The sequence below is a fragment of the Molothrus aeneus genome, chromosome 7 (genome assembly GCF_037042795.1).
Source record: "Molothrus aeneus isolate 106 chromosome 7, BPBGC_Maene_1.0, whole genome shotgun sequence".
Taxonomy (NCBI): Eukaryota; Metazoa; Chordata; class Aves; order Passeriformes; family Icteridae; genus Molothrus; species Molothrus aeneus.
The window spans coordinates 27,195,950-27,221,752 of record NC_089652.1 but is presented as its reverse complement, the minus strand read 5'-3'; positions in this window follow the sequence as shown (position 1 = coordinate 27,221,752).

The window sequence follows — 25,803 nt, the reverse complement described above, 5'->3', positions numbered from 1 at the left end:
AATAAATAATAAAAAAGCATATTTTGCACTGGCTCTTGTACTGTTGTGCAGAAGAAATCTGTATCTAGAATCTGTGCTCCAGTCAAAATGCAAATAAATCTGTTTGTAAGAAGCACGGGTATGGTCTCTGGTTATTTGGTGCGGTTGGGCACAGGAGCACCTCAGCATTGGCTGCTGCTCGGCGTGCAGCTGTGAGGGGCTGGGCACCATCTCGGGGTGAGGGGGGAGCAGGGGGTGCCAAGTGCTGGGCAGAGAATGTCAGCTGCAGCCAAATGTCCTGCAGCGTTTTCCTCGAGTTGGGACTGCCTGCATTTCCCCACAGCACAGTGACCAGCTCATGTTTGATCTGGGTCATGGCACGAGGAGAAGTCTCGTCCCTGCAGGGGCTGTGACTGTGGGCATGTGCTTTACTGGGGGCACCAGCTGTGTCAGATGGCAGCTGGCTTTGGTCTTGCAGTGCTCAGAAGGCACAGCCATTTCAGAGCCTGTCCTGGCTGACATCAGAGATGAGCAGAGTCCCTCCTCACGGCAATGCTCTGTCCCATTGAGCAGCTGTGAGACACATGCTGGCAGTGAGGCTTGGATTGTGGAGCATTCACAGTGGTTTGGCTGGAAGAACTCCAGTATCCTCTAAGGTTCAAACCATAGATCTAGTAACTTACATAGTCAGGAAATGAGCAGATGTTCAGAGTCATTTTCCAGTCAGAGAAGATGGAGCCCAGTTTGGAGATAGAATACTCTTGCAGCAGCCAAACTTCATGTCAAGGCAAAGTAATGAGAATGGATGTACAACCAATGTAAGGGTGCTCCTTAAGCTGAATAGACCTCAAGCCATTTCAGCTCCTTTGCTGAAGAAGTATTTGAATCTCAAAATTAGAAAACATATCTTGGGCCTTGGGTGTGAACAGCAGTTCATATGCAGAGTATAAGGGCACAGACAATGTTCCTAGGTAGAGGTCCAAGAGAGTTTATTATCTTTTCCTACCAGTGACTCATGCGTCCCTGAGAAGAGGAAAGGGACTGTCTACCCCAATGTCTATTAGTTTAAAATTCCTCTGGAGGCAGAAGTCCAGCCATCTGAGGCCTGATACTGTATTCAGCTGCTCCATGCATGGCAAGGCAGCCCTGTGTCCCACAGGGCTCCTGGGTTCACACAGCTTCAGTGTAGCTTCAAATCCACATCCAGGCAGCAACAGGGAATTTGGGTGGGTTGGTCCCTGAGGGAGGATGCTGGTAGGCACTCCAGGGTCCAAGGCTGGCATCTGGGCTCTTCAGGGCTGGCTGGAGGGTGCAAAGTGTGGGGGGTCACTGGCAGCAAATGCTTGGTGCCTTGGTGGGGGTGTATGAGGCCTGCCAGCTGCAGGGGCCATCCCTGGGGCTCTTGGGAGCTGGAGGTGAATCCCTCCCTGATCCTGCAAGGTGGGGGGCCAAGGGAGTGTCATGTGCGTGGATAGTTCCTACCAAACTCCACACAAAACTATCCCTCTTCTCCTGTAAGCTTGACCCGTGTGCTGGCTGGGGTTGATCAATGCAGAAAGGAACACTAGGAAGGTTTTTACCTAAGAAAAAGTGTTCAAGGACTGGGAAAGTGGTAGTTCTGCACAATTTAATTTCTGTGGGAAACACATGTAAACAACCTCAGAATAGATCCAGAAGTTAGCAGCAGCTATAGGACTGGACAGGAATTCTTAAGAGCTTTTAATGAGTGAGGAGAAACAAGACTTAGGACTGGAGCTGTTTAGTCAAAGCACTGGCATAGTCTCATCTAAATCCTCAACAGGAAGTAAACATTTTAAAATTAATTTTCTAATTCCCAAAACAATGCAGTCTTTCAGCTAGATTAGTCACAACTATGGAGCAGACAGGGAAATAGCAGACCTGTCATACTCCTTCCGTAAAGAAGCTAAATGCTTCCAGGCTTACCTGAGTAGGAAAGATTTGATCCTGCAATAAATTAAATTGCTGAAGGCTTTTTTAGTATATTACAGCAGAGGCTGGTTGTCCTGATCAAACTGGAGTTTCAGACAAGTGTTGACTCCTCTGCTCCCCAGAGATGTGTGGCCCAGGGAGGCAGGACTGTCTCATCCTATCCCATCCTAAATCTTCTATTTTTGGCTGTTGCAAACAGTGCCACTATCCATTTTGCTGTCTAGAAAAGCCTCAGTTCTGATTTATCTGATATTAAGTAATAAGCAAGTATGATGCAGCTGGAAAAAAGTTTGATTAGCAACAATCCAAATTTAGCTGAGCACATTAGTGCACTGAGAAATAGTTTTTTCCATAGTGAAAATTTAAATGCTGAAGACTTTGATGTAGAGAAGAGACGAGCTAGAAATATTATGTTGGATACACTTTAAAAAAAAGGCAATGCTGAGAGGAATTCCTCCTTGAAAATATTTTCAAAGCCTACTATCTCCCAGAAGAAAGTTCCTGGATGGGTTGGCACCACTTTGGGAATTAGGATCTCCATTATATCACCTAATGGTTTAACCTGTGGTAGTCAGATAAGGGAAAAGTTAAGTTAAAAGATGAGCCCATGACTCAGTGCAGGTAATCCTGGCTGAGGGTGCACGGCCAGAGCACCCTGGAGAGCAAACCCAGCACAAAGGCTTGGAGGCCACATACATTGAGCCAAGGGTGCTCCTGAGGACAGAAACATTGGCCCAGACAAAATTATTCCAGAGCCGCCCACAGTTTCCCTTTTTCAGATTCACCTCATTTCACAGCAGTGCCTATGAGGCCACAACTCTTGTTCCTCCAGCAGCCATAGTTATTTACTGTCACAGGCATGGCTTGAAAGAAATGAAGAAAGAAATGTATCCCCAAATGAAAACATGGGGATAATTTTGATGATTGTTGAAGTGATTACTGGGGGAAGAAAGGGAGAGACATTCTTTTTTTTTCTAAAGCTTTGGTTCCTCCAGCCGCTGCCAATGGCTTTGCACTTCTCAATTCTCCAACAGTTGATTTTTCATCTAGTTATGGTGATGGTTTGGTCACTGCTGGCCACATCCTCAAGCAAAGTAATTGAGAAAATGAACCTTTGGATTCTTGGAGACTCTCACTTTAAAACAATGAAACAATTTTTTCTCTCTCATGAGCATCACCAAGTGGTGTTAATCTGTCACCTTTCAGGCTCCCATGCCCACAGGTGTTGACCCTGTGTCTCCCTCTGTGAAAATGCCCTTAAATTATATTTTAGTGCAAAGAGCATGACCAAGAGCCCAAACTCGGACCCTGGGCCAAAGAGATGGACGAATTTATCAGGGCTTGGGGCTGTGGAGAAAAACTAGCCTGGCACTTGCTTATAAAATTAAATTCTTATGACATTACAGTGCTGTGAAACTCAGAAACCCTCAAACCACTGGACTCCTGGTACATTCCTGACTGGTAGCCACCACTCTTGGTTGAACAAATATGGGAATATGTGGGGAGGTGATTTCAGGTTTGAGAAGGGAATAAATAAAAGACATATACATTTAAAAAAAGAAATTACATTCTCTACACCCACAAAGCACAGGAAGAATGGTAAGAATGTAAATACCATGGCAGCACTCTGCCACATGTGTTTTGTCTGCAGTGTCTGATTTTTAACTTAATTCTTCCTGTGGAGATTTATGGCTGAAGCATGGATCAGACATTAGGTAAAACATTAACAGGCCATTTTGATAGTCAGGAGTAGAAGACACTGAGCCCCATCCCAACAGAGTGTCACAGCTACACAACCAGGTCTTTCTTCAGGTGTTTCCTTGTCACCTTAACAGGGTGCCAAGTGGATGGAGGGCAAGGAAGCTGACTAGGAAATGTTGGGGAAGAAATTGATGGCCCTTAATTAAGAGCGACACTTTTTCACCTCCACATTTGACTTTTTAGGAGGTCTTCCAAGGAAGCCAGCACTGAAAATATCCTTTTTGCCAAAGCTGGGGGGGATATCCTGGGAGATGCAAATGAGCCAGTAGGTGTTCCTGGGAGTGTTAATTTCCCAAATGGGCCCATGGTGGGGTCAGCCTTACTAGCTTGGAGACAAGGAGCCCTCCTTTCACCTGCTCAGGAGATCTGGCTTTATAAACCACATGCTTCCCTCCCTTGGTGGTGGAGTTGAGGGCAGAGCAGGGGTGGTATCTCAGGTGAGTGGGTGTGGTTAAAGTATAAATTGACCCTCTTCAGTTTAAAGCCATTATTCCTTGTCCCATTATGATGAGCCTTGCTAAAGTGTTTGCTCTTTGAGTGTAGAAAGCTGCAATAAAACTCCATAAGGGTCTGTACCAGGTCCCACAGCATGAAAATCCCTAATGCTTTCCCCACCCTTACAGTATTTCCCCCACTTCTCTGGGGGACTGGCAGTACATGGTTTCTGCCAGCTGTGATACAAGTTTTTGCTGTTAAAATGCTGGGAATGAAGCTCTGGTATAGTCTGGAGAAGTTTCTGATAGGAGCATCTAGTGATGGTTTGTTTAGTGAGTGGTGCTCTGTGTGCTCTTTCTGCTGTGTTCCTTAAGGGTCTGTGTGACTCCAGGTTTTGCCTTTCTGGGTGTGTAAATGAGACAAATCCTGAGCAATTCAGAGGAAAAGCCATCACATCTCAGCTGTCCAGGGGATAAAAATGGTCACACAGGCAAGTAACTTTCTGTCCCCAAATTCTAGGGCCAAAGCCTTGGTACAGCCAGCAGCATCACCTGCAGCTGTAACCTGTGCTGATCCCTCCTGCTGGGGCTCACACCTCCCTCACCTGTGGCTGCTCAAGGAATTGCCAGCCCAGTGCTGGCTGTGCAGTGCTTGGCACTGCTGGGAGCTGGAGAAGGATGCAATTAAATCAATTACAGGCTGGTGATTTTGCATTCAATGGAATAATTACTCTTGAAAGCTGGCAGTATGGGTGAAACTTGCTCCCAGGCTTAATATCAGGTTTCACTATCTTGCCAGAAAGTGTGATTGATGTCAACCTGTTATTGTGATAAAGGCTATAAACTCACAGGCTCATAAAGTAATTTAGTGTGGAAGGAGTTTTCAAAAGTCATCTGGGCTAGACCTTGCTCAGAGTGGGGCTAGACCAAAGGCTGCTTGTTGTGCAGGGTCTGCAAGGGGAAGCCCATGGCCAGTGCTAACCAGGCAATCCAAATAGAGATTATAATAACCCATTCTTGCCACAGAGAATTTATGAATCACTAAGAAAAGATTTTTGTCTTTGCAGTGTTGGGTGGGAGAAAAGTAAAACAACATAGGGTGCTAAGCCATAATTATCTTTCATTCATCCCTTAAGAATGTCTATTTAACAGTTATATTTTACTTTACTTGGGATATATTTATTTACTTATTAATTTTCCCCTGTGAAGAGAAAAAAAATGTAACTCGGCAATCACTTTCTACCAAGTTGGGCAGTTCTTGTGGTGGTGTTTTTGCCAGCTAAAGATGGAGCTGGACACTAAAAATTTAAGGTTTTACTTGCTAACAGTACTGCTTCACAATGATGGGTGGAATTGGCAGTGTGAGGGGTCTGAGGGGCTTTAAATTGGGGTGAAACTTCAATGGATGAGCTTTTCCATACTGTGCAGATGCCCTCGTGCTCCACATGTGCCTGGCAGAGCAGTCTACATTTTGGGGAGCCTGGGGAGGCTGTGCTGGGAATGCATTAAATCTCCAAACTGGGTTCTTATGCAGTTGGTTATGTGTGCTGCAAATTCTCAGCTTTGCTTGCTTGTTCTGATGTCTCCAGATGTGAGAAGTGGCATTAACTTGGCTTTTTTTTTTTTTTTTTTTTGGTGCATGATGAAAGAACACACAGACAAGAGGAGAAATGGTTCTGGAGGTGGTGGATAAGAGATGCTTATCCTTAAGTTACAGTCTTGATGTAAATAAAGACGTAAGCTATTTTCAGTGCTTTTTTTATTTGGATGGAGAGGCTGCAACTGGCAGGGCTTTCTACCCTGAAACTAAGGTGAGTCTTACAAGCTGAGCCTGGATCATGGGCTAAAAGCACAAGAAGCATTACACGGTGCCTTCATGTGTCTTCTTTGAGGAAAATCATCATTGTGTTCCTTCAAAAAGGAGCAAATTCTAGAGGGAACTTGATGGGAAAACTCCTAAATCACCCAAGTTGTGACCATGGGCTTCACACTGAAGAGTCCTGTTTGAAGTGCAGCTCTCTCAGAAGAATGTGAGACACATGCTAGAAAGGGTTTTGACTTTAGGAAGATTTAAAATGTGGAAAATGGCATAATCTGATGATGATAATAAAATCAGTTCTATATTTCAGGTTTCTCCATTTAAAATCTTACTTGACACATTTTCCACTCAGAATAGTCCCTGCCAACATTACTGAGCATCTGTAGATAGTGTGGTCTGTTCAGTAGTAAATGCATCATGGAATTTCATTTCAAGCTTCCTTCAAACAGTCTACCTGTGACTGATAAAGCTTCTGGGAAAGAGAAGATTTATTCTGTTTCATAGTAATTTTTTTTGGAGTAATTGATATTTAGAGTGAAAATATTACTTAAAAATTGCAATTCAACAAATGATAAACTTAGGTTTTGCCATTCAAAATTACTCCTGCCTCATTTTCAAAATGGGATATTCTGACACTGACTTCTTTCCCCTTGGCAGAGTATTATTAAATTCATTGTTCACCTCAGTAAATTAAAGGCAGCAGAGCAGGGTAGAACACCAATTGCTTAAGGTACATTTTTATTTATCAAGTTATTTAGCCTGTACACTTTGTTCTCACTGCTTTGAGAACACAAACTGTTTTCTGAACACGTACTTGACATGATGGCTTGGCCCCAAGACCCATGGAATTATGTTTGATAGGTCTGGATGGCTCCTGAGTATTGTTGCAGCATCCCTGAGACCAGCTCAGCTGGGATCTATAGGGTTAATAGGAACTTTCTTAGAATTAGGTTTAAGGCCAGCCTTTACTAACTAATCTGTAACACTTTATCTCTTTATGTATTTTTCGTGGAGTGCATTTGAAAGACCTTAAAAAGACATGGTGTTTGTCTGGGGAAATTTAATGTTGTTGAGTTTTCTCAGCATATAAAAGGCAGTCATGCTTGGTATGTCCTAGTTCTTGCAAAAGTTGCTGAAAAAAGGGCAGGATTTTTTTTTTTACACTTTTTTATGTTCAGATGGACTTTTGGGGGGTTGATGGTTTCTTTTCAACATAATCTTTATGAAGAGGGAAATTGTGTAGTGCAAACATACTTTTGGTCTGTCAGGAACCTGTGGCAGTAACTGAACTAGGGAAGCATGGCTAAACCCTCTTTTCCACAGGGAGAAGATGGGATGGGTGTGACTGCTCAGTGTTTGAGGTTTTCACACACTGCAGCCAGAAGCATAACTTCAGTGGTGCTCAGTGAAATAGCCCTGTGTGCTGGCCAGGCAGTGCATCCCACCACGCTGACCAACATCTGCCCTGTGTATTCTTGAGTAAGAATTTTTCTGTAGCACTTGATGCCCAGCAATATTTTCTCTTTTCATACTTTGTCTGAGTATTTACATATTCCCAAGCAGATCCAAAGAATTCATGGGTTGATAAAATCTTTTCCACAGCAAACTATGACTGAGCTGTAGGGTTGGTGTTGCTAGACAGCTGCAAAAATGGATGAGGTGCATGTTGTACTGCAGCTGAAACTCTTGGATGTTGTATCAGCCTTCTTGAGGGTCACTGGAGCAGCACTTGGAGATGCTACTGGAGAGAAAGTCCTGCTGTAGCAAATAGTGGGTGAAGTTATTTAGGAGTACTCATGCTTATAGCAATTCTGTCTTTAGATCTATTGATCTTTCTTTGTGTGTGCTCCTTTTCCACCTAATTTGGCACAGCCCTGTTGCCAGTTGGTTGCTGAGATTATGATGTAGGCGTTGATAAGCACTTGCCAGCATTCAGAAACTTTCCATTCCCACACTTTGCAAACCCTGGCCATTTTTCAAGCCTGTCATTTGAAGCTGTTTGAATCATGGTAGAACAATGACAAGTGAGGGAGAATCTGTAACTACTGATATTTATCCAGGAGCCTCCTTTGGTGCAATTACCAGCTGGGGAGATAAAAAGTGTGGTGCAAAGAGTGTGTTTGGATAATGGTCAAAAAACAGAGGTTAGTGCACTCTACGAGGAGCTGGAGAGTGCTGGATCAGCACCAAGCAGTCACAGATTATCACACTGAACAGGCTGGGTCCTCCACGTGGGAAAATGAAGCCAGGGACACTCCTGGGACAAGGAGCAGAGAGCCCTGGCTTCACCTGTTCCCACTGTCACTGGAAATGTAGCACTCAGAGATGGAACTCCCTGCCCTGTGCAGGCAAGGAGAATATTTGATCTTGCTGCACAGGTAAGGTAGGAGCCATGGGCAGTCACCAGCAAATGCAGTGACATTTCCTGTCTGTGCCACTCATGTCTTCAGAGTCTGTGATCCTGTGAGCTAGCAAGGGGTAAAATCCTCATGTAGACATAGTGAGCCTGTTATTCATGCTTTGCTGATCAAAGTAAACCTTTCCTCCTCCCTGGCCTTGTACATTTTCTGTGTTCAGGTGTTGTGTGTCCAGACAGTCCCAGGAAGTGATGTGTGTATGTGTTAATGACCACTCACTATACAATTGTAGGTAAGATCAAAAAACACTTGCCATGTGCTTCCTCTTCCACAGTATTTTGTTTTCATGCTCCCCCCTCCCTCCCTTTTATTCTTCTTTCAGGTTTTCTGTGTGTATTTTGCCCTACTCTTGCTGCTGACCCTGCACTGCTTGTCTTGGGATGAGCTGTCTGTGCTTGGGATGGGCTCACACCAGGATGTGTCTGGCTGCTGCACTGCCCCACAGAGATTCCTGCCCTGCATTCCATCTGTGCCTGGGCTGTGGTGTGAGCCCTGTGCCAGGGTCTGTGCAGACACTACTCCAGGTTAGAAATAAATGACTGGCTGTGACTTGGAAGGATTTCTTCATCTGATTCATCTCATAGCTACAACAATGGGCATATTGGTCCAAGACAGTGTGTTTGAGGTGGCTGGGGAAAGAAAATGCACATTCAAGTTTGACAGTAGCAGCCTCAGATGAAGAATGTGTGTCTTGTCTTCTTTCAGACAATGCCAGAGAGGTCAGCAGTAAAGTTGTGCTGCACCCTGGGGGGCTGGTTTTGGTTTTCAGTGGGGTCTAAATGAGGGCCACATCTCCAACCTCTGTGAGTAACCCCTGTGATGGTTTAACTTCCATCTTCCTACCACATTGCAACCACAAAGCTGTGGTTGCCTTCTCAGTCCCTTCATCTCATCTCCAGGATGTCTCTGGCACAGGTGGTGGCAAACCTGGATTGTGTGAGGGGTGAACACTTGAAGAAAAATGTTTTAAGCAGGATCAGGTGCCTGATCTGATCCTTACCACCGCCATCCCAGGTGCTGAGGCCCACCAGCAGGAGGAGCTGGGTGCATGGCTTGGCTGTGCCCTGTGAAGGCCAGGGCTAACCCAAACTCTTTGCTGCTCCTTGGGGAAGTTGAGCATGAACTCATCAAATGGTTTATGTGTCTGATGGAGCTCCTCAGCCAGGGATGAGGCAATCAGTTATTAAAAATCCACAGGCCTATAGAGAGACAGAGCAAAGATTACGGAGGGAGCAGGCAGCACTGTGGATCCAGAGTTGTGTGCAGCTTCCCCCAGCAAGTTCAGTGCAGCCCCAGCTCCTTACACTTGAACTTACTTTAAAAAGCAATGTCAGTACCATTATTACTTGATATGGGCTACTATTTAATCACCCAGTGGAGCCCTCACTATTTTCATGTTTCCACAAAGTACAGCTCCTTAAAAGACAAACAAATTTGTGGTCTCTTCTTATTTTCCCTTGAGACAAAGCTGTAAAACAGCTAAAGCCCTCAGTGTCTCTCAGTGACTTTGTTAGTGCTCTCAAAACCTCACACTATGTAAAGCTTTGGGATTGCTCAAACCAGGAAACCTGACACAGAGCTCTCTTTTTTATCTGCAGAAAAAAGACGTTGTGTCATGGATTTTTAGGAATAAAGCTGCAAAACAGCTTGATGTGGGTTTTTCTTTCAACCAAAACAATGTGTTGAAGCATTCCAGATGTGTCAGTTTACTAAAGTTCATGGGATGTGTAGAAGTCTCAAGATCTTCTACCTGCAATGACACATAAATGCCAGCACCACTAATTTTGCTTAAATGCTTATGTGCAACTTTTTCCATAAGGTTTGACTCAGAACTGCTCTTTTGAGATGACTTATGGATGCATCAATTCCTAGCAAGACAGCATGACCACAGTGGAGACTTAGTGCATGTTCTGGTTGATCATCACAGGTAGCCCTGCTGTGGCAAAACTGCTTTCAGATGGGATTTAGCACTGCAAAAAACAAACTGGGAGATGTGGTGGCTTGGCAAAAGTGAGGTAGTTGATGAACACACCAAATCCTTACCCTGCAGTATTTTTTTTAGGTATTAACTGGGAAAAACTCCAAATGCAGAGCGCTTGTCATTCTGCAGGGCAGCATGGAATAAATGAACTAGATTGTTTTAGGTTGCTCACAGACCTTTTCAAACCCAAATTCCAATTGCAGAGGCAGAAATTCCTCCTTGTAAATTCTGAATATGGGCAGTGTTAGAGAAATTGTAGATTTTCAGTTGTAAAGAAAGCTGCTAGTAACACCGGATCTGGAAAATTGTCTTTCAGAATAGAAAAATTTACTTTGGTTTTTTTTTTTTTTTTTTTTTTTTTGTTTTTTTTTTTTTTTTTTTAGTATGAGTATTGCCTGCTGAATACATTTAGCATTTTTCTGTAGGACTAATGAATGAGAATTTATTAGGGACTATTTTCTTTCTAGAAGTGTGTACTGTATCATCAAAATTTCTGATAAAGGAAAGAGCAGTTTGAGTTATCCTATGATGACAAACTCAAAGTCAAGAGCAAGACCAATCAATTCTGTGATTTCTTGCTATGGAAGAGATGCAGGCACATGCTATGATTTGTGCTGTTCTTCACTTCACAATCTAAAGGTGTCTCTAAATGCTGTGGCCACTGTTATTGTTATGAACTATTGTGAATCAAGAAGCATCACTTGATTGTTCACTCACATTCCACTTGATCTAAAGCAACTGGATTCCCTGAGGGATTGTAAAGGTTTGTAGATGAAGGGTATGGTACAGGTGATCAGGGCAAAATCTCTGGTAAAGACATCATCTTTTGGTATTATATTTGGGAAAAGTTGGCAGGTTTTGAGGCATGAAAGGACATTTTCAGCAGTACTGCCTTCTCCTTGCAGACAGCTCCTTGCCTCTGCCTTACACCATCACAATCACTTCTGTTTTCTCAAAAATTTCTTGGTTGTCTTCAAGCATCACCCAAAACACTTCTTGTTTTTCCTGTAACTGAAAATACAAACAGTATCACCTTTGGTTTGTGTTCAGCAATAATCCTGATAAGATTTCTCAGGAACCTCAGCAGAACAAGTTAAAAGTGATTTCATTGACGCAGTTCTGTGGCGTGGTGAAATACATCAAGTTGTCATTTATGGCATACTTGTTTTCTTTCTTTGTCTCAATCCAAAGACATAAATAATTGTAATGGATTATTTGTGGTGTTTGAAGAAAAAAATGTTCTAATCGTATGGTTTAGGTTTCTTTCACTTTTGGCTGCAAGGTCTGGAAATAATTAAACCTACTAGACTCAGAAAGAAATGCATATGGAAAGAAAATATCTAGAGGTAGAACTTTAAATCTATTAAAGGGAGTGAAGAGTTTGTAAATAACATATCAAGATGAACTAGCCAGGGGGTCACTGCCTTTGGGCCCTGGTTTGTAGGTCATATTTATAGGAAGAGATAGACCTGAGGTCTACATAGTGAACGACCCAAGAGCTGGAGCATCAAAAATCTGATTTGAAACCATCTCTAATGAAGGTACAGTTCAACCAAAAAGATGGTTTTAAAATATCATAGGGCTGGTAACAAAGAGAATAAATGTGACATTAGTCTCTTTGAAACACCATGAATTAGGAATGTGCATAATGATGGTTGGAAGTGTAATTGCATCTGGATTAGCCTGTTGATGTGGGAGAACAGAGCAATGGTGTTATATGCACTGTAACCAGCTCCTGAATGGCTTCCAGATCATATTGGAAGATAATTGTTTGTACAGCTGGATCTTCTCTATCTGCTTTTAAACCACTCTGCAACCATGTGGAGATTTTATTATATTTTAAATCTGGGTATCTTCAGAATATTCCAATACCTCCTGAGCTTGGAGAAAAACTCTAATTATTGCATAGCTCCAAAAACTCTGGACTGGAAACATTTGTACATCTCTGTGGAAGGAATATAATTCCTAAAATGAACCAAGTCCTTAAGAAATGAGAGTGTTTCCACTCTTAAGGCCCTCTAAGAAAGCTCAAGACAAGGTGTTCTTCATTATTTTAATTTTTTTTTAATTCCTTGGTGCACACATAGCAATCTGGATGTATAATTGCAGAGCTATTGTAATGAATCTGAGAATCAGAATGTTACTTTGGTGGTGGATAAAACAATAGTACAACAGTCATAAGAATGCTAGGGATTTTTGAATAAATTACAGAGTGAAAAAGGTGCTTACATGCTTTGAACAGCAACTGTTTTGGTTGGGTTTTTTAGTAACAGTCATTTTTAATATATTTTACCATACACAGATTCCTTCCATTAAAAGCCTTGGCCTGATAAAAATATGGCCTTAATATAAATTGATCTTTTTATTTCACAACATTAAGCTCCTAAGAAGAGGAGAACATAGTGGCGATATGCAGAATGCAGAGTTTTTTCTTGGCAGTGGTGGACATAAAATCAAGATTTATAACAAAACAAACACATTTTACTGAAATGAATTGGAGGCAGGATCTGGTCAGGATGAGTAACATGCTTATAAAAAGTCTCAAACTGTCTGACTGGATCCGCCCAGAGAAAGTTTCTTCAACTCCATCAACACACACAGAACTTCTTAACTGCAGAAGTACCACTCATGCCAGCTATAAGAAGGGCAAAAGGATGGGAATGGAAGTGGCTGTTGGTGAAAACAAGGGTATCTGGAATTTTGTCTAGTATTGGAGAAACTGCCTTTTTGGTGGGAAAGAAGGATATGCAGAAGATGCTGTGCCAAAGTACAATTTATAGTTGCTCTGATGGGGAGCCCTGGGCAAGCCCCCTTTCCTTCTCTGGACCCAAATCTCCTCTAGCAGAACTGGCCCTTTCCTTTGTGCTACTGCAGAGAAAGCAGTGACAGCAAGGCTGAGCAGGAGGAAGGATGGAGTAAGAGCTGGAGGCTGACAGCTGCTTTGGGACCTTCTTGCAGGCTTTGGTTATTGCACTTCTTCTTTCTTATTCATTGTTTTCTTTCTGGCTTTTTTTTTTTTTTTTTTTTTTTTTTTTTTTTTTTTTTTTTTTTGTATTTCCCCCAATTTATGTCAAACTGTGTTAGATTACAAACACCAAGGGCTAGTTTGAGTTACACTCCCATTACATTTTCAACTCCTGAGAATTACTTCCTAGCAGCAATCTGCTCCAGGGCAAGTCTGAGACTCAGCCTTGATATAGTTTGGCCCCTTATGGAAAGGGGTTTTTGTGACTGCACTGCTAGGGAGAAGGGCAGCTGCATGCAGGGAAGCAGCCAGGCTGTGGGATGTGAGCAGCACAGGTGTGGGATGGATGGATGGATGGATGGATGGATGGATGGATGGATGGATGGATGGATGGATGGATGAAGGATGTGGAGATGCTGGCTGCCTGCGAGCCAGGGAGGGAGCTGTCTGGGATGGGCTGTGAGCACAGAGGGCTGCGTGAAGGAACAATACAGGATATCCCCTAAGCCAAACCTAAAAAATACTTTATCCCACCCGGCAGGCCTCAGGGATCTGCCTGGTGCAACTTGCTGCTCAGATGCAGCACGGAGCCCTGCTTTGTTCACAGTCCCACTGGGCTGTAGCTTGTGCTCCTGTACCTTTGATGACCGACTGATGTCTGTCAATCACTGTGTTTGAGCAGGCCTGTGCTTTCTCTTCTCACCCGGGCTCCCACCTGCACCTACTCTATATGAAGGGGCCTCTCTGCTTTGCAGCAGCCCACAGAGGCTTTGTGCTCTGCAGAGGTGCAAAACCCATTGCAGAGCAGTGCTGCAGTGCTGCTCTTGTTCTCGTCCCTCTTCTGAGAGCCCAGTGCCTGCTGTTCAGTTTCCACCAGCAAGTTCTCACGGGACAGACCCTTTGCATCTGACAGTGGTCTGATGTCATTGATGCTCATGTGGTTGGCTGGTGGGATGCTCAGGGAACAGTATCTTCCTCCTTGCTTCTGCAGAAATGTTGCATTTCTGAACTGAGGTATGTTGTTTGCATGTCAAATGGCATGGGGCATTTTCACAGCTCTCCTGGCAGCCACGGGCTTGGCATATTGCAGGCTGAAGAGCTGCCAAGGGCAAGCATTCAGAAAAAAAATAAAAATAAAAAAATCCCTTGCAGGCAACTGTCAGAGTTTGGTGCCAGGTTAATCAGAACTCCCCATTGTCTCTCTGAGACAAATGTTCTGATTAAATCTATTGTTGTTGGGCTTGATGGGACAAAGTGTTACTGAGTTACATCACAGCTATAATGTGGAAACTGGAACACAGCACAATTTATGGTGGAATGTTCCCTGGTATTGTTCAGAAATATCACCACAGAAGAAGTTTGTGGGAATGATTATTTGAAAGCTGCTGGTCTAACAGTGGCTTGAGCCCAGCTCCAGGGTGTCTAACTAGGCTCTGCTCCATAGCTTAAGTAAACTACTTAACCTCCCTGTTTCTGCCTTGCCCTTTATGAGCAGTGGTGTTAAAGTGTTTGTCTGCCTTCCTGCAAGGATCTGCTCATGTTTCCAGCTGGCTCTGGTTTGTGCACCCGCGCTGGTGTTGCAGACTCTTGCTGTGTCTGTTGGACTGGAGGTTTTCTCTTCTCTCTGTCCAACCTGGTCATTGATTGCTGCAGCATCTCAGAGATGACTGGGGGTGACTCTGAGTCCTGCCTGCTGGGGTTAACATGGCAGAGAGATCCTGGCACCCACTGCTTCCACAGTTTGCTCCTGCAGGTCTGCAGTCCATCTCCATGGGAAGAGCACTGGGACTCCCTGGGCTTTAAACAGTGCTGGCTTAAGGACTATGTGGTTCCTTAACATGGAAAAGAAGCAAGTAAAGTGTTGGTTGTGCAAGAGGCAACACTGATGAGACCTCAAAAAAGCTATTGCAGGACATGAAAGAGGTGGAATCAGACTGTCTTGTCTAGCCACCTTATGTCACTTAATAAAAGACATATATCCATGAGACATGTAGTGCATGAGATTGCATCCAGATTTCGTGGCTCCCATCCAACCATCCATCCATCCTCACACAGACTGAGTGCTGCTGGTTCCTGGCTGTCCTTAGCTAACAGGGCTCACTGAGGTGTCACAGCACACTAGATAACTTGAGCAACCTTAGGGTCATCAGTGTTAAGCTGAACACTGAAATTTGGAGAGAAGGTCATCTGTCTCTTTCTCACTGACTCTTTTGTGTAGCAAACAACAAGGTTTGCATGAGCACCTTCTGATATTTGGTAATGTCATCTTTGCAAAGTGTCATTGTGTTGGAGAACAGGAGACAGACTGGACTAAAGGCATAGGAGACTGAGGAAAACAAGTAACAGAGCATCCAGGGGTCTTAAATGAAGCCTGGGTGGAATCTAGCTGGTCAGGTTTACCATGACAATGGATCATAATATCTCATCTTATCTTATGTTTGTAATTTTTTGAAGATGCTCTAGGCTCCTAAACTCTGAGGAAAATGTTTTCATGATGCCAAAAATTCTCAGCCTTTGATGGCTCTCCCTGAGCTGACTGAGTCACCTGTTCAGATGCCTTTCTCCCTCTTGTGCAGTTTGGGGTGGAGGAGAAAAAACACTTTCCTTTCCTTTGTCTTGTCTTTGCCTTTATCTTTTTTCTCTGTTTTTTGTTTTTACCTGGGTTTGGAGAGAGGGGTGAGTTACAAGCTAAAACAATGCAGCCTGTGGCATCAGCAGGGAGCTTTAATATTGTAATCACCTGGGTTGTGTTGTCATAGCTATGTTGGTATTTTGGCCATAAACACACCACTCTCACTTAAGGCACAAAGACCATGCTGTAAGTTAATTTTGCTTGGCAGTATGTGCTTAAAACCTAAGAGGTTTCTTTTTGTCACATGTGTTTAATGTATAGGCTAATTAGAAAGAAATGTTAACATATGGCATTAACCACCAGCTGCAACATAACAGCAAAGCTAAATTTGGTGATAGTGAAGGGGCATAACCCAAGTACCCAGACCAGCAGACAATGGTTAGTGTTACCAAAAAAGGGCTTGTGGTACCAAAACAAGTGGGAACAGTTCAGTTGGCAGCTTGTAGATTGACATTAGGATCAGAGGTGTAGACAGAAATGAAAAAATAAAATTAAGTGACGGAACAGTTTTGAAAAGAGACAACTCCATGGATTAGTTGCCTCATCAATTGATGAAATTAGTTTGAGTACCAGCTGGTGAAGCTCTACCAATGATTTTCATGAGCCATGACAACTTACGGCTTATGGGCTACAATGGAGGAAAGTGCTGAAAATGTGTTCAGTGCTGTGAGGAATGGATTCAAGATGATGTGAGCTAGGAGTATGTGGTGTGTTCTCATCCCTGGAGGGGAAGGGTAAAACAGTCTAAAACTGTTTTGGGAATAGCAACTCAACATAATTGCAAGGACACCACAAGAAATAAAATATTAATTGGAGAGCTTCCAAAATTGGGAAATTATTGACCCAGAAACCCTGCTTCTTTCAAAGAGCAATGACATTAGAGAAGTTCATAAAGACGCTAGGCATGGTAAAAGGGAATTCTACCAGCAGTGAACCTGATTGTGGGTCCTAAGCACTGTATATTATAGCAATGTATAATGAGGCAAAACAGTGATCTGGGCTGTCATGTCAGAGTATCTGGTGATGAGATTTTTTCATCGATAAAAATCGAAGAGAGAAAGTAGCTCAACATACAGAAGGAATGAAGCCTTCCTGAGGAGAAAATAAGGGGGAAAATTTAATGTGTGCAAAGGAAATAAGGTGCTTGCTAACATTAAGGAAGAAATTAGTGGTTGATGAGAGGAATAAGGCACTAGACTCAAGTCTTCAGAGAAAAAAATATGCCAATGTTTTGACTTGGGAATGCAGACATTGCATGTGGTGGATGACAGTATCTGCTGGGATGTGACAGTGTAATGCTCTTACCAAACACACTGAATTAACTGGGTATTTTTCTCAAGATCCAGGTTTGTTAAATGTCTGTAAGTCCTATATTTTTATGAGATGTACTATACTCTGCCTTTTCTAGAAGACATTTATTAGACAGAGACTGTCCGTGGTCAGAACAAATGTTTCCTTGAAGATGAATTTATGATATTTTGGATGTAGTCAGATGATAACTTTAGCTAAGCTGAACAGGACTCAGGAGCCACTCCAGGCAGATGTTATTGAAAGAAACCCTCAGTATTCAGTGATGCAGCTCCACACAGATCTGTCTTCCAGAAAACTGCCATCTCCCTTGCCGGAGAAACTGAAATACTTAAAATAGATGGTGACTTAGGAACTGCATGGGACGAAAAGTAGTTTTACTGTCACTGCCAGATCCAGTGCCTGATCCAGCTGTGTCTCAAGGCCTGGCAGAGATAAGATCTTGACATACACAGTCTGGTTTTTCATGTCAAGAAAACTTGGATGCATTGGCCTGGAGGAAGTTATGGTATTACCCAATAAAGAAAAATGGACCTCATCTCAGTAGATCAGGAAGTGCTTGATCCTGCACTGTCTGGTGCCAAAACCATTCCAGCTAAAATGGCAATCTGTGCTTAGGAGTCATCTGTAGCCCTCCAAAAAGCAAGTATCTTGTCTAAGCAGTGATTTCATATCCCACTAGGGTCATCTTGCATGGAGTAACTAGTCCAGCCTGCTTCAGGTCGCCACACACGTTTGGGGTGAATCCTGTGTAAATGCAGAAGGAGCCTGTGTGATCAGCATACACTGGTGATGAGCTTGTAAATGCTGGACAGTGAATTAGTTGAGCCCAATCCTCCTTAAGTATATCCCTGTCTTTTCTGGAAAGTGGAGAATTGCCCCCAGTCTCCTCTCAGTATCTCCCTGTGCAAAGTTGCAGTTTTATGTGCTTGGGTCAGTCAGTGTGATGCTCTTGAAGTGGGAGCATTCCTGCAGCCTCATTTCAGGCAGTTTTCTTGTTCAGTTTGATATTAGATGTTTCTTAATATGCATACAAATTTTAACTTCCTTTTGTCCTGGATTCTGCTGTTCCAGGCATTTTTATTTTCAGCTTTCTGCTTCACAAAATGTCTTCAGCTTTTAATGGAATTGAAATATACCTTACAAGGGCTAAACATTCATCATCAAAATCCTTCAAGAAGTAAGTTCATTATTTTGAATATCTATTAAAGTGGCTTGTTGGATTGCTAGAAGTGAGGCTAAGCAGTTATTTGCCTAAACAACACCTTAAGGTGTTTAAAACCCAGCAGAGCTGTAACCTGCCTATGTGATTGCTGCCCCCATGTCAGGTGAACTTTGTCCAGTAAAAAACACACCTGATACAAAATCATTGCTGTGTTATCTCCAGTTCAAGGAAATGAAAATAAAAATGCAGATTAATTTCTCACTCCAAGAACTGCACGTGCATTGAGCTTGGAAGGACACCTTCCATCAGCATGAGGTCTTTGCCTGTGCTGCCAACTTGACTGATGTTGTCCATTGGTCTGAATGGCCCAGTGGGTCCCTAATTTCTAACTACAGTTAATGATGTTCTTGTAAACATGCTCACAGATAAGATTGTCCCTTGGAAAAAGTCCTGGTATCAGGACTTCTGTCAGGCTTTGGACTAGTCTGTGGAGATGCAAGTTTGCTGGAAACCTTTGACATGACATTTCAGTTGAGTCACCACCCCTGGAGGTATTTAAAAGCTGTGTAAATGTGGTGATTAGGGACATGGTTCAGTGGTGGACTTGGCAGTGCTGGGTTAATGGTTGGACTCAGTGATCTTAGAGGTCTTTTCCAACCTAAATGACAAATTCTGTGATTCAGCTTGTCACTGCAGCCTGCTGTACTCCCTGCATGGTGCAGCCATGCCCGCTGTGTGGCTATGAGAGGGCACTCCTGTGACCACCTAAACCAGCGTGGTGGCACTCCTTTGTCTTCCCCAGTGTGTGGAAACTGTCTAGAGTGACAAGTGACTGAGGATTTTGTGTGCCCAGCTAGAGACATGTCATCAGGCACTCTCATTTTTATCTTATGGGTATTTTAAAGTAGCAACATATAAATCCATGTGTCACCCTAGGAAAGTCCCTGTGATTTAGCAGTAGGAGAGACCACAGACACGTCAGTGCATCATGAGGGAAAGCTGCATCACCACGATGCCTGAACCCCCTGACTGGCACCTGCCTCCACCTTCAGCTTTGTGGGAGGTAGTAAATGCTGAGGTGAACTGAGGACACGCTCACAACAACTCATGCTTTTATATAGGTGTTATCTGAGATGCAGTTTATATGTGTGAAAGTATAGTAACCCCAGACTGATGGCAATCAGTATTATTGGCAAATAGTATCTGCTTATTGTCACTGTTGGGAGTAGTGTACAATTAGAAGGATTTTCATAGCGACCCAGAGCAGTGTGTCAAGGATCATTTCCCCTTGGCTTTCTTTGCAAGAGACTGATTGCTGATAGAGAGGACGTAAATTTTGACCTGTTTGAGCTGGTTGTAGCCAGTTTTCCATAAACGCATTACAGTTTAACGCCAAGGAATGCTCTTTAGAGCAGATGGTGAGAAGGAATGGCACCCATTCAAACCAGCATGGCTGAAGAAATTTTGGGTATGTTTTTGCAAAATGAACATAATGCATGCATATGTGTGTGTTCTTACATATAGGTAGTACTTTCATTTACATTATTCTCAGTAAATAATCTCAACTCGTTTTTCAGCAGTCAAATACCTACAGAAATATCAACCATATTTTACTGCTGTCTTCTTGGTAATTTGCTCAGTATTATATGGACTTTTGTTCTTCTAGTGACAAGATGGAAATTATTCACATTGATATGGTAACTGGAAGTTTATTACTGTAAATCTTCTGTTTTAATTTTTAGAGATAGGACGTACAGTGTGCTGATGCTGACACTGTCTGGGAAATGTTGTCTTCTTTCCTTTATCACAGTGCTTGTTTTACAATGGGCTCCCAATAAGTTTTTAAAAAGTTCTGAAAATATTTGAAAATCAATATCTTCAACAATATATAATCCCTATCAGAGCATTGACTTCCTCTATGAAACACAGATTTCCTCTGTCCTAGTTTGAAGTCTTTAAACACCTGTGAATAGAATTTCATATGTGCCATGCTTGAAGGGACTCTAAGTTGTTCTGAGAATATATGAATAATAATTGACTATAGAGCTGGCCAGCTGTGTTTTCAGACATGATTTGCACACACATGCTCACACTCCTACAGGGCTCCACCTTACATGGACTGTATAAAACATCAATTTCCACAGCAAAGGTGGTCTGTGGTTCGGGTTCTTACATTTGCCCCACCAGTTACACGTGCTGACAGCAGTTTTCACGCTGAGGGGCAATTACAAACCTAGCTGAAGGTTTGTGTTTCTGCTGAGTGTCTGCAGTAGCAGTGAACACCCTTGTTCTTCCAGAAAAACCTTCCCTGTAATAAGATCAGATCATCTTGTTTGGATTAGCAAGTTGTCGGTCTGGTTGTTGCTCCTGCTCGTCTTTAATTTCTAATCTAGTGACAAGCTGTGAGTTATTTGATTTGATTCTTATGGTGCATCCAGGGAAAAAATGCAATGCTTTGAGGATCACTGTGTAGCTGGGAGTGAAAAAGTATGTCCAGTTTGGAAGTCTGCTTTTTATGAACTCCTCAGTGATGATATGAAGTGCAAACTTGAAATCCCTGCCAGGGCCGTCTGAGAAATACAAATTTTATGAGATACTTAAGGAATTTGCAAACATTTTTGAGGGGAGAACCAACAGTTGTTTCAAATATATTTATCTGTGACCTAGAAAAATTGTTCTTGTGGTTTTGTGATCTAATGTGCCTTGTGCTATAGACATCCACAATGATTTTTAATAACTGATCCATTACCAGCAGTCCAAATCTATGGACCAAAGACATCTTTAACAGCCATAAGAGCTCTGAGAGCACTTCAATTACATTACACAAACAAAATACTACTGTGTATGAAAGAGCTGTATGACTTGTATTTTTGCTTCAGTTAAAATATAACCAAAACATAATCTTTTGTACATGGCCTCATGAAAGACTGAATCACGTGCAGCAGCACAGAATAGTGGCAATACCATAAAATTAAGTGGTTGTTAAAGGATCTAAGATATGGTCTTTAAAGTTTGTAAAAGGCACTTCTTCTAAATGGGGAATATTAATCTCCACAGTTTTAGTAATTATATTTTATTATACTGTGTCATATTTTATTTTTGTGCTTTTTGTCACAGCCAAAGCAACCTTTGAGGTGTAGTTTTAAAGCACCAATAGTGCTTTTGGAAGTTGGCTGTGTTTCAGTGGTGGGGAAGTGTCAAGTATGTGACTAAAATTTCAGTAGATTTGTAGCTTCTAATTCTATCATTCATTTGCCTGTTCAGATGGGTTATGCTGCTTTTATCAGGTATAGGTGAGATTGACACTGGCATAGAGCCTTCACCTCTAGAGCCTTTAAAAGAAATTTTTAAAAAATTAATGAGGCACAGAAAAGTGCCCCAAAAAGGGGTGTTGGGAGAAGCCTTTTCTTTTACACTAAGAGAAGTAAGAAACTCTCTCTGTCTTTAGCATATGGGAGGGCAGGCTCACTGTCACCCTGAGTGGCCACAGCAGCAAGAGCAGCATGCCATTTCTTCTGGAAAGGGCAGCAAGATGAAGGGTTTGCAGCTGAAGAGAGATGCTGGTACTTAAAAATAAAGCATAACTTTTAATGGGAGGGTGATTAGCCAAACCACAATAGGATGGCATTGATTATCTGCCTCTTGGTAACTACTGCATGAGGTCCTTGGTGAAAGGTATGTTTTAGTCATACCAAAGTACTATTTTAAACAGAAGAAGTCATTTCAGTAAATAGAAAGGGAACTTACAAGCAATATGGTTCCTTCTGGCTTTAAATTCTCTGAATTATCAAGGTACTGCTGGTTTTTGCAGCCATGCCATATATGAAATTCAGACTGCACCTTTCTCCAGTGTGCAGTCCTGGGAAAAGACCCAGCTAGTCCAAGGCCAGATGCTCAAAGATTAATGTTTGATATTTATTCCTTTCTGCTACATTCAGTGGGTTTTATCCCATTATATAGTTCATGATACTTTGATCCTTTCTGGGAAGGTAGGTGCATATGCATGTTTTGTGTTGTTTTCCCCTCCTTTGGAGAGGGATGTGCCTTGTAGTGCAGATGGGGATACATGACAGAGACCCATGCTGAGTTTTCTATGAAACATCAGTCCTGTGCAAACATTGGGCTGAATATTTGTCAAAATCTGAGCCTTTGGATAACAGTGTTACAGATGTACCATATTTTGTACTCCACCTCTTAGCAAACACACTCATTAATTGTCCATTTGGTAAAAAATCCTCATATATGCTGGTTGGAAAAAATTAGACAGGAAAACCTTTTGCTCAATTCTCAGAACATGGGAAAGAAACAAGAACATGTGAAAAGTATTTAGGAAACACTTGGATGGGTGGTGTATGAGTGCACATTAATTCATTATAATGAAAATTGCATCAGCTTGCTTTCTGGAGTTTTGGGGTTTACACATGATGCCCCCATGGCTACAAGGACCATGTGTTCTCCTCAGCTGACTGTAGACAAGTTGGAGAGGAGCACTAATGTCAGCAGAATGTAGCAATGCTCCCCAGCGCGTGGCTCCCTCTGCTCCGTGCCTGGCCTCCCATGCTGGTGCTCTGCTCTCTGTGCCTGTGTTCTCACGACCATCTCTGGTTCCTATCATGGGGCAGAAAACCTTCCCTTGGCAAAAAGGTCCTCCCTTGACCATCCTCCTTCATCTCAGTTGTTTGTTCCCAGATGAGTTATTGATCTGGTGCTGGTAGCCTTGAGCGTTGTTTCCAAACAGCAGAGACAGAAGCTGCTTGGAAAGGCAGTGATGAAACCAGAATGATAATTGCTGTTAGTTATGAAGCATTTCTGCAGTCTCAACCAGGCAGGGACCAGTGGGTGGCCAAGGCATGGCTGAGGGACAGAACTGATCTCAAGACTGAGAAGATGGCTCATTTAAAGGTGAGTTAGGCATCTGATGGCAGGCAGTGCAGATGGATTATTGGCAACAGATATCCTTCCAGAGACCTGTGTTTTCTCCAGCATTAGAGAAATTGGGTGGTTTCTGAGCTTGCAAGTTGGAGTCTGCCTGAAAATGGTCCTTGTTAACCATTGCAAGTGGGACCACCTCCCCCCCTCTGCCTTGGCTCTCTGTGAGCCTGCTTTTCAACAGCCTCTACAGCAATCCCCCTTCTGAATTTATTAGAGGAAAAAATTGCTAATACTGGAAATGACCTGTTCACCTTCAGATGCCTTCATGCAGGCTGTGTCAGGGAATTTCATATATTCTTTTTCAGTAATGAAGTAAGCTGGCAATGGAGAGTTTTCTTTGCAGGACATCATTAAACAGCCCACGTGCTGGGCTGGCCCTTACACGTGTGCCCTTTTGGCCTCCGCTGGAACCAGCAAAAGGTGTGCCACAAGGACATCATTCCTTTGGATGAATCAATCCACTAACCCATTTTCCAGCAGCAGCATTAGGTTCCTCTGTTCCTTGTCACCCTGAAGCGCTGGGTGGATGCTGTCTGTGGCTGGGTGATGTCTCTGAAGTTGAAATGACCCAATGACCAGACAAGCAGACTTTTGTCTCCAGCAAATGTGTGCAAGAAACTGCTTTGCCAGCATGCACATGGACTGCTTGGAAGGTGTTGCATTAGAGCCTCTTCCTAATGAGCTGTGGGCTCTGGGAGTTGTGCATTGGGCTAATCTTTCCAGGAATATGACTTGAAAGCTTACCACATCTCCAAGTACAGGACATGCCCGTGCAAATGAAGAGTGTCTGAACTCCCATTTGACTGTATTTATTCTAGATATTTATTTGCCCTTGTTCTTGCAGGACTTTTTAAAGTCCAGTATAATGTCAGATGTGCTGAATGCTGTAAAAAAACCCCGACTCATCAATCTTGGTGGATTTTTGTTTGGCACTTATAGGTTCGGCCTGGAGACACAGCCCTTTTATAAGTGTGCTGTGTGCTTTTAAACTCGTATATAAGGACATTGAGGCATGAGGTTTGCATTTGCTTTTCACTGACCCATGCCTGCAAACGAACCAGCTGTATAAAGCACACAGCAGAGCTGTGTTTTCCTGCTGTCTGTGATGGTAGGACTCCCACAACCTGCTGAGGCTGGTCACCACCAGCCCTGTGCCCCAAATCCCTGGAGCATGGGGCTGACACTAACAGGGGGAGCAGCTCCTGCTGCAGAAGGACAGCCCATCTCCTGCTGTGGCAGCTGCATCACCTGGAGCCCATCCTGTCCTTCTGTCAGACTGTTTTTGCCATTCCAGCCTGTCAGCGTACCGCAGCCATCAACAGAGACATTCCAGGGGAAGTTGTGCAACTGTGCCTGCTTAATCATTAACTGGGACGTTCTAGCTGTTAAATTTTTTATTTATGTCTAGATTTTTGTGAGGGGAGACACTTGTTGGCCCAGGCAAGGCTGAATAGCACACAGAGCTCTGGCGCTCAGCCGCGCTCTGCCCTGTGTGCATGAAGCTGAGCAGTGCAAGGCTGACCAGGATTGAGAGCAGGGACGAAGGGAAGCAAAACTGTCACTCCTAAGGAGCACTGGCTTTGCTGAAGGTCCTGGCTAGGAGCTGCTCCATGCTGGATGTGTCAGCACGAGGAGCCTGCCCTGAAGGGGCAAAGCCAAGGCACAGGGGGTGATCCACGGCCAGGGCTTGGGCACCTGTGTGTGGACAGTTGGGTTGTCACAGCAAGAACCAAACCCCCATCACAGTGGGAGGATCCCTGGAGGCTCACTGGGGCTGGGGTGTGTGGGGAGGGCTGCAGGGGGGTGCAGATGGGGTTTTCTTTCCCCAACACGTGGAGTTTGTGGCTCTTGCACTGGGTCTCAGAGCTCTCTTTTAGGCAATGCTGAGCCAGTTCCAGCTCACTCCTGGCTAGAGGTGGTTGGTGGGGAGATCATCCCTTCTTCCTCCTTCATCCCCCACCTCATGCTGCATTTTACTGTTCAGCTGGGGCATATCTTGGTTTGAGTCAGTGTTTTGGCCATGCTGATCGATTTCAAAAATTTGTGTATTTGAAGCACTAAAACAGCATGGCTTGATCAGCAGAGAAGCAGTCTGAATCCCTGCTCATTTTTGAGGTCTACTGGGGTCTACTATGTCCCACCTAAGCACCCCTCTTTGATTCACTGTCACAATGGATATTTTGGAAGGTGTGAATGATAGCAGCTACAGCAGACAGCTCTTCAGACTGTTCTTTCATCTCTAGCTTGCAAGGTCCTGCCAAAGCCACAAGAACGGAGGAGCAGAGGTGAGAGCTGTCCCTGGGGCAGAGCCAGGGAGAGGGAATCTGTGTTCCCATCTCATCTTCCCTGCACCATTACCCCTGGGATCAGGAGCAGTGCAGCAAGGTTAAGGTAACATATTTTGCACCCAAAATATACTGAGCAAAGAATCAATCTAGCAAACAATCTCATGCTCCACAG